We start from the raw sequence: 6,492 nt of genomic DNA on the forward strand, positions 1-6,492 counted from the left end.
AAAAGGAATTAAAAGGGATATTAAAACCAAGGACACATGGGGAGGGGAAGGGGAGAATCTTATTCTCCAATCCCCTCCATTGTGCCCTTCCCCCACTGGAGCCCATCTTGAGACCTTCATGAAAAGATAGGAGGGTTGGGGCCAGCCTCTCCTTGGGGGGTGGGGGAGATGTTCCAAAGGACAGGGACCAGAGCAGAGAAGGCCCTCCTGGACGCCACCAGCCGGCAAACTCGGGCGGAGGGGACCCGCAGCTGGCCGCCTCTGCTGGCCGGAGTGGGATGGGCCAGTGGGGCGAGACGGTCCCTCAAGTAGCCTGGGCCCCCACCATGAAGGGCTTGGCATGGGGTGACGGAGACCTTGAATTGCACCGGGAAGCAGACGGGTAGCTTTTCATGGTCCTCCCAGAGGACGATCCCTTACCCGCCCTGCCTCCTGGTCCTTGGGAGCTGGGTGGGTGTAGTAGGAGGTAGGTTACCCCGCTTACCCCTTGCAAGAGGGGAGCCCCTGGCCCTTCCTGTGCAGGCAGCCTAGATCTCCACCCATAAGCAACAATCAAGAGAAACGGCCCCCCAAAGTCAGCCCCACTTACTTTCAGCCGCGCCCCAACGTTGAGGTGGAGACAGTCGTGAACCTTTGCAAATGTGAGGAAAATCTGATCTTGGGCTTTAATTTTAACCTGGATATAAACATTGAGTTGAAGGCAGATGGGCTGGAAAGGGGGGGCGTGAACGTGGCCCTCGGGGCCCCACCAGTTCCAGAACTTCTGCCGTTGGCCTTGCTTGCCAAAGAGGGAGCCGTTGCAGACGTCCAGGTGCAGCCTGAGGCAAGAAAAAAGGAAATTAAGCAGGACTGAAGGGGTGCTTGGGATCTCTAGTGCGGAAAAGAGGAAGAAATGAATAGAATAATCTTGCACTGACGGCCTCCGTTGTTTTTATGTTTTAGGACATATGCCGCTCCCTGGAACTTGTTGAGATGGGGGGCTACAGAAATCAAATAATGAAATGAATCAAGCTGGCGTGAGGCCAGTCACTCCCTCTCTCTGGCCCAGGAACAGCCAGCCGTTCCTAAACCAAAACCTTGCCCGGAAACTGCAGGGAGTTTATTACTTACATCTGCCATAAAAAGCTTTGCAGACCTTTGAAATGGTTGCAAGTAAATGCTGCATTATTTTGCTGAAAACATGACATCTGTGTGCTCCACGTTAGGAAGATTTTTTAAAAAATATATACTTTTGGCTCTCAAAGCTTTGCTCCTTTTCACCGGCAATATGTGCAAATGTAGTCATAACCACCCATATTCTTTGTGATCACAATCCAAACCATCTGAATTCTGATTTATACAGGCAGCCCCTTTTCTTTAGTAACCATCCCAAGTTGCAAAGAAGTTATAAGGGTGGTGATAAGTTGGGAATAGCAATAGCAGTAGCCATAGCAGTTAGACTTATATACCGCTTCATAGGGCTTTCAGCCCACTCTAAGCGGTTTACAGAGTCAGCATATCGCCCCCAACAACAATCCGGGTCCTCATTTCACCCACCTTGGAAGGATGGAAGGCTGAGTCAACCTTTGAGCCGGTGGGATTTGAACCGCTGAACTGCTGATCTAGCAGTAGCCTGCAGTGCTGCATTTAACCACTGCGCCACCTCGGCTCTATAACCCCCCGAATCTTCCAGAACGCCTCAGGATACGGAATAACCGGAGCCTGGTCAGCAGGACGCATGCAAAGCCAGTAAGCACATTGTGGGTTTCCCTTCAGCCTTCTCCTTGTCCCGTTGGATGCTGCTTAAAGCTCCTCCCTTCCTCTCCTCACCTGAGCTTCTCTTTCTGCTGGTCATGTGCTGCGTGGCCCTGGTTGGTGAAGAAGGCCAGAAGCTCCTGGTACCTGCTGTCTCCTAGGATGCTGTAGGTGAACTGGGTCTCCCTCAGGTAAGTAATGAGGATGGCAAGGCGGCCTGACGGGTAATTGAGAAGGAGCTAAGGAAGGAGGTGGGGTTTTTGTGGGGGGGGGGGAGGGGGCAGGTATATTGCAATATTATGGACTCAGCAGCAGAGTCTTCATTTAGCTGATTTTTATTTATTTTTATCGACAGAACTATTCCTGGATGGGCTGAAGCTTTATGGAAGAGCCCGTATGGACATTGACTGGAGAAAGCCCTCAAAAGAGTCTCATCCTGGCTTTCTTTCCACCGAGCCAAGAGTTCATCATACCCACACCTGGAGGGCATGAGGAATTGCCCCACCCAGCAAGGCTCACCACCAGGCCCCCCCTATGGCGCTGGTGTCCCCCGGAGAAAGGACTTTTGAGCCGAGAGACCTCTCCAAACCACCCCTCCATCCTTTCTCAGCGACTTTTAAGACGGGTGAACTTCAGCTCCCAGAATTCCTTGGCTGGGAATTCCACCAGTCTTAAAGCCGCCGAGATTGGACCCCCCCCCCTGCCCTAAATGACATTTATTGGTGGATATTAGACTTGGCCCGTTCCATCCGGAAACAGAAGGAAGAAGATCCTTCCATCATGATAGTATCTTTTCACCGGCTCAGAAGGGTGGCAGAGCTGAGGAAGAAAGCAGAAAAAAAACAGGAAAGGCAAAGGAGGTCTTCTGAAACATGGCACACGCGTGTGATCGCATGACGTCCCTGCACAGCCACTGAAATGAAAAGGGGATTTTATATCTCTCTCTCTCTCTCCAACTTCTTTGGTCTCAGATATGACAGTTTTGGGTTTCTGAACTACCAGAGCCTTGGCCATCCGTAGAAGTTGAATAAATAAATAACACAAGGAAGTTAGACTTCAAGAAATGGATATTTAGGATGAAAATAAAGCATCCGTTTAAGAGATAAGATACGGGGAGACAGAGGTTCCCTGGAATTAATCATAGCTGCCTCCTAACTAGTAGGAATCAATTACATGAAAACAAGAGATTAACACCTGGATGCAAAAATCCAGATGACCACTAGAGAGTGGCAGAGTTATTTTTCCCAGTGGCCGCCTGAGTGATTGACACCCAGAACTGGAAGTGGCAGACTAGAGGACAGGACTTCTGCCTCTTCCACTGGTGGCCACAGAAAAGAGATTTCTGCCATGGGGGTTTTCCTTTTTTCTTTCTGCAGAAGCCTTTTGGAGACCCACATCGGCCAAGGAGTCTTATCCACCCGCCTGGATTAGGAAGACCAGCCTGAGAGAGCCCAGCTGCCAGAAAGGAGCCTGGTGTCCATCCCCACTCAGTCACCGGAGCTCCCCGAGGGACTTGGTCCCTTCCTCTCTCCCGGGGCCTTTGGGGTGGAGGGGGAAGCTCTCCCAAGGCTCCTGGGGGCTCCTGGGCCAAGAGGCTGGGCAGAAATCCACCAAGTGCGTGGACAGACTTCAAGCAGCTGTGTGTGTGTGTGCGTGCCAGAGGAAGCCCACAGCACTTTAGGTTTCTGTTGAGCCAAAGAAAGGGGGAGGAGGGGGTTCCCTCCCCTTTCCCAATGAGCCTGAGCTCCCTCTGCCTTTAACGAGAGCCCCCCTACCTTCAATTGCTCCGCTCTGAATTCCAAGTCAACCTCCAGGAGCTCTTTGGGTTCTGGAAGCCGTTTCTTTAGGACGGGGGCTTTCGGTTGGGGTGGGTGCTCTGACAATTCGAAATGGATTGTGGTGCCTGAAACACGTTGAAGAGCAGATGGAAGCGTTGAGAAGGTCCCAGGGGATTTCCAGGGGGTTCGTCTCCCTTTGCCAAAGGGGCTTCCTCCTCCTCCTGGCGCCTCTGGAGAGGCAGAGGAGGGAGGCCTTATTTGGGGGTGGGGGGGAGGCAGGGGGCTCCGGAGGGTTATACTCACATGGGCCAAAGTGGATGTATTGCATAAATATCTCTCTGTATCGCTCGATGCCTCGCTCTTCTAACCTAGGAGGAAAATGGTTGGAAATAAGCCACCAGGAGGCAGGCATTTATGCCCTAAAAGCAGCAGAAGGAAACGGGCATCGGGGCAGCCAAGCACAGAAATCCATCCCATCCGCCAACAAGGCAGGTCAGAGAAAGAAAGCAGGCGGCACCCGGTTCTCCTACTGGGCCAAAGAAACAGAGAGGGTCTCTGGGGCCCTTCCCCGTCTTCCTTTATCCGAAGGTCTTTTCATTCAGTGGGAACAGGGTCCTTGGCAAGCATCAGGCTCCCCCAACTGGGCTGCAGTAATCTGGACGTCTCCTGCCTTCCACACATTTGCAGCCCGGAGCGAATAACGTGGCCCGTTTATTTAGATAGTTCCTCCTGACCCTGTTTCTGTTCTGACCCGGCCAGACTTAAATGTGGCCACAACCAGGGCTTCATTTTGGAACTGGGTCTGCCTGACTAAGTCACACTAAGATGTGGGAAAACATTTTGCAGGGCAGGTTGGAAAGGAAGCAATAGCAATAGCAGTTAGACTTATATACCGCTTCATGGGGTTTTCAGCCCTCTCTAAGCGGTTTACAGAGTCAGCATATCGCCCCCAACAACAATCCGGGTCCTCATTTTACCCACCTCGGAAGGATGGAAGGCTGAGTCAACCCTGAGCCGGTGAGATTTGAACAGCCGAACTGCAGAACTAGCAGTCAGCTGAAGTAGCCTGCAGTACTGCACTCTACCCACTGCGCCACCTGGGCTCAGCCTTCGGTGTGGGCCACAGGAGGGTGGCAGCAGGGAGCTAAGAGTTTCAGAGAGGCGGCTGGGAGGCCGTGGCTTACTCTTCTATTAGCATCCTTTTCGTCCTGCTCTCCATCTTTGTAAGGGACACTCGGCCATGAGGACGGATGTCGATCTCGCTGCCTCGCCTCTCCATCAGCTCCTGTACCACATACTGGAAAACCTCTTTGTAGGTCCTGCAACACAGAAACTACAAAGGAGCCCAGGGTTCAGAGAAGGGAGGGGGGGGCGCCTCGACCCCTGCTTAGCTCTGCCTTCTGCCTTTCGGGGGGTCATGATCTCCCGGAGCGAATATGCTGGTTTCGTGTCCTAACGTGGCTCATGGGAGCCTCCTGGTTTTTCAACTGGGAGACCATGGATTCGCCCAAGGGCTGTAAGAGAGGGGCCTCCTCAGCCCGGTCAACGCGAGCCCTCGGCCTCTGCACTGCGGCTGAGAGCCGGGTCCTCCAGAACTGGTTTCCTGGACGCTTTCTGCACTGTTGCTGATGGTTCCCCTGGAGGGGGATTTCCCTGGAGGTCTTACGCTTCATGGTCTCCTCAGCCATCCCTGATCAAGAATCCCAGCGGAGCTGCTAATAGGCACTTACTTTATATACTTTTATCTATGTACAGCATACACAGGTTGATCTATTGCCTTCATCCCATGGGCAGTATAGGCAATATGCAGGTCATCCTCACCTTTTAACGACTCCATAATCCCTTGCAGGGTGGAGTCTGGGCAACTGAATGGAGCTAGCACAGTGTTTTCATGGCCAGATGCCCTTCCCTGTCGCCAGTGCAGAGTTTTTGTTCAGCAGATAAATTCTCAGCGTCTAGGCAATGTACAGACGCCACGTGTGATAAAAAGGAGCAAAGGCAACACTGAGGACCAGCAGTTTTAGCTCTGCTCCCTTTCTAGAGCTAACAAACAGCTCTGTCCGCTTCCTCCTTCTTTATTCTTCCACTTAGTGAAAGAAATGGTAGCACACAACTATCAGCAAATGCTTTAAAATTTCAAATTTGAGGAATAATTACAGAGGGTAAAGGTTGTTAGCAATAGCAATAGCAGTTAGACTTGTATACCGTTTCATAGGGCTTTCAGCCCTCTCTAAGCAGTTTACAGAGTCAGCATATCGCCCCCAACAATCAGATAGATGATAGATAGATGATAGATAGATAGATAGATAGATAGATAGATAGATAGATAGATAGATAGATAGACAGACAGACAGACAGAGATATAGAGATAGATAGATAGATAGATAGATAGATGATAGATAGATAGATAGATAGCAATAGCAGTTAGACTTATATAGCGCTTCCTAGGGCTTTCAGCCCTCTCTAAGCGGTTTACAGAGTCAGCATATCGCCCCCAACAACAATCCGGGTCCTCATTTCACCCACTTCGGAAGGATGGAAGGCTGAGTCAACCCTGAGCCGGTGAGATTTGAACCGCCGAACTGCAGAACTAGCAGTCAGCTGAAGTGGCCTGCAGTGCTGCATTTAACCACTGCGCCACCTCGGCTCTTCTTCATGTTAATCAGTTTTAATTGTGGGTGATGTGATTTCCCCCCTGTCTAATGTGGCACAGGCTTCTTATATATAAAGTTTTTAGGAAGGTGTCATTTTTAATGGTTAATTTTTTTTAAAAAGTCCATTATTTTGCATTGTCATCCCTCCTCAATTGAAAACATGATGTCTAGTATCCTAGGCGTTCCTGCTTGCCCGGGTCCTGATGAGGCGTGGCAGTATAAAAACGTAGTTAATACACATTTGAAATTTAAATGCCTCAAGTGTTTAGGATTATGTACGCCCAGAATTTTTTAAATCTTGCCTAACATTAATTATGGTAATAGGA

The sequence above is a fragment of the Thamnophis sirtalis genome, unplaced genomic scaffold (assembly GCF_051295495.1).
Source record: "Thamnophis sirtalis isolate CommonGarterSnake01/CBP01778 unplaced genomic scaffold, rThaSir2_p1.2 scaffold_12, whole genome shotgun sequence".
NCBI lineage: Eukaryota > Metazoa > Chordata > Lepidosauria > Squamata > Natricidae > Thamnophis > Thamnophis sirtalis.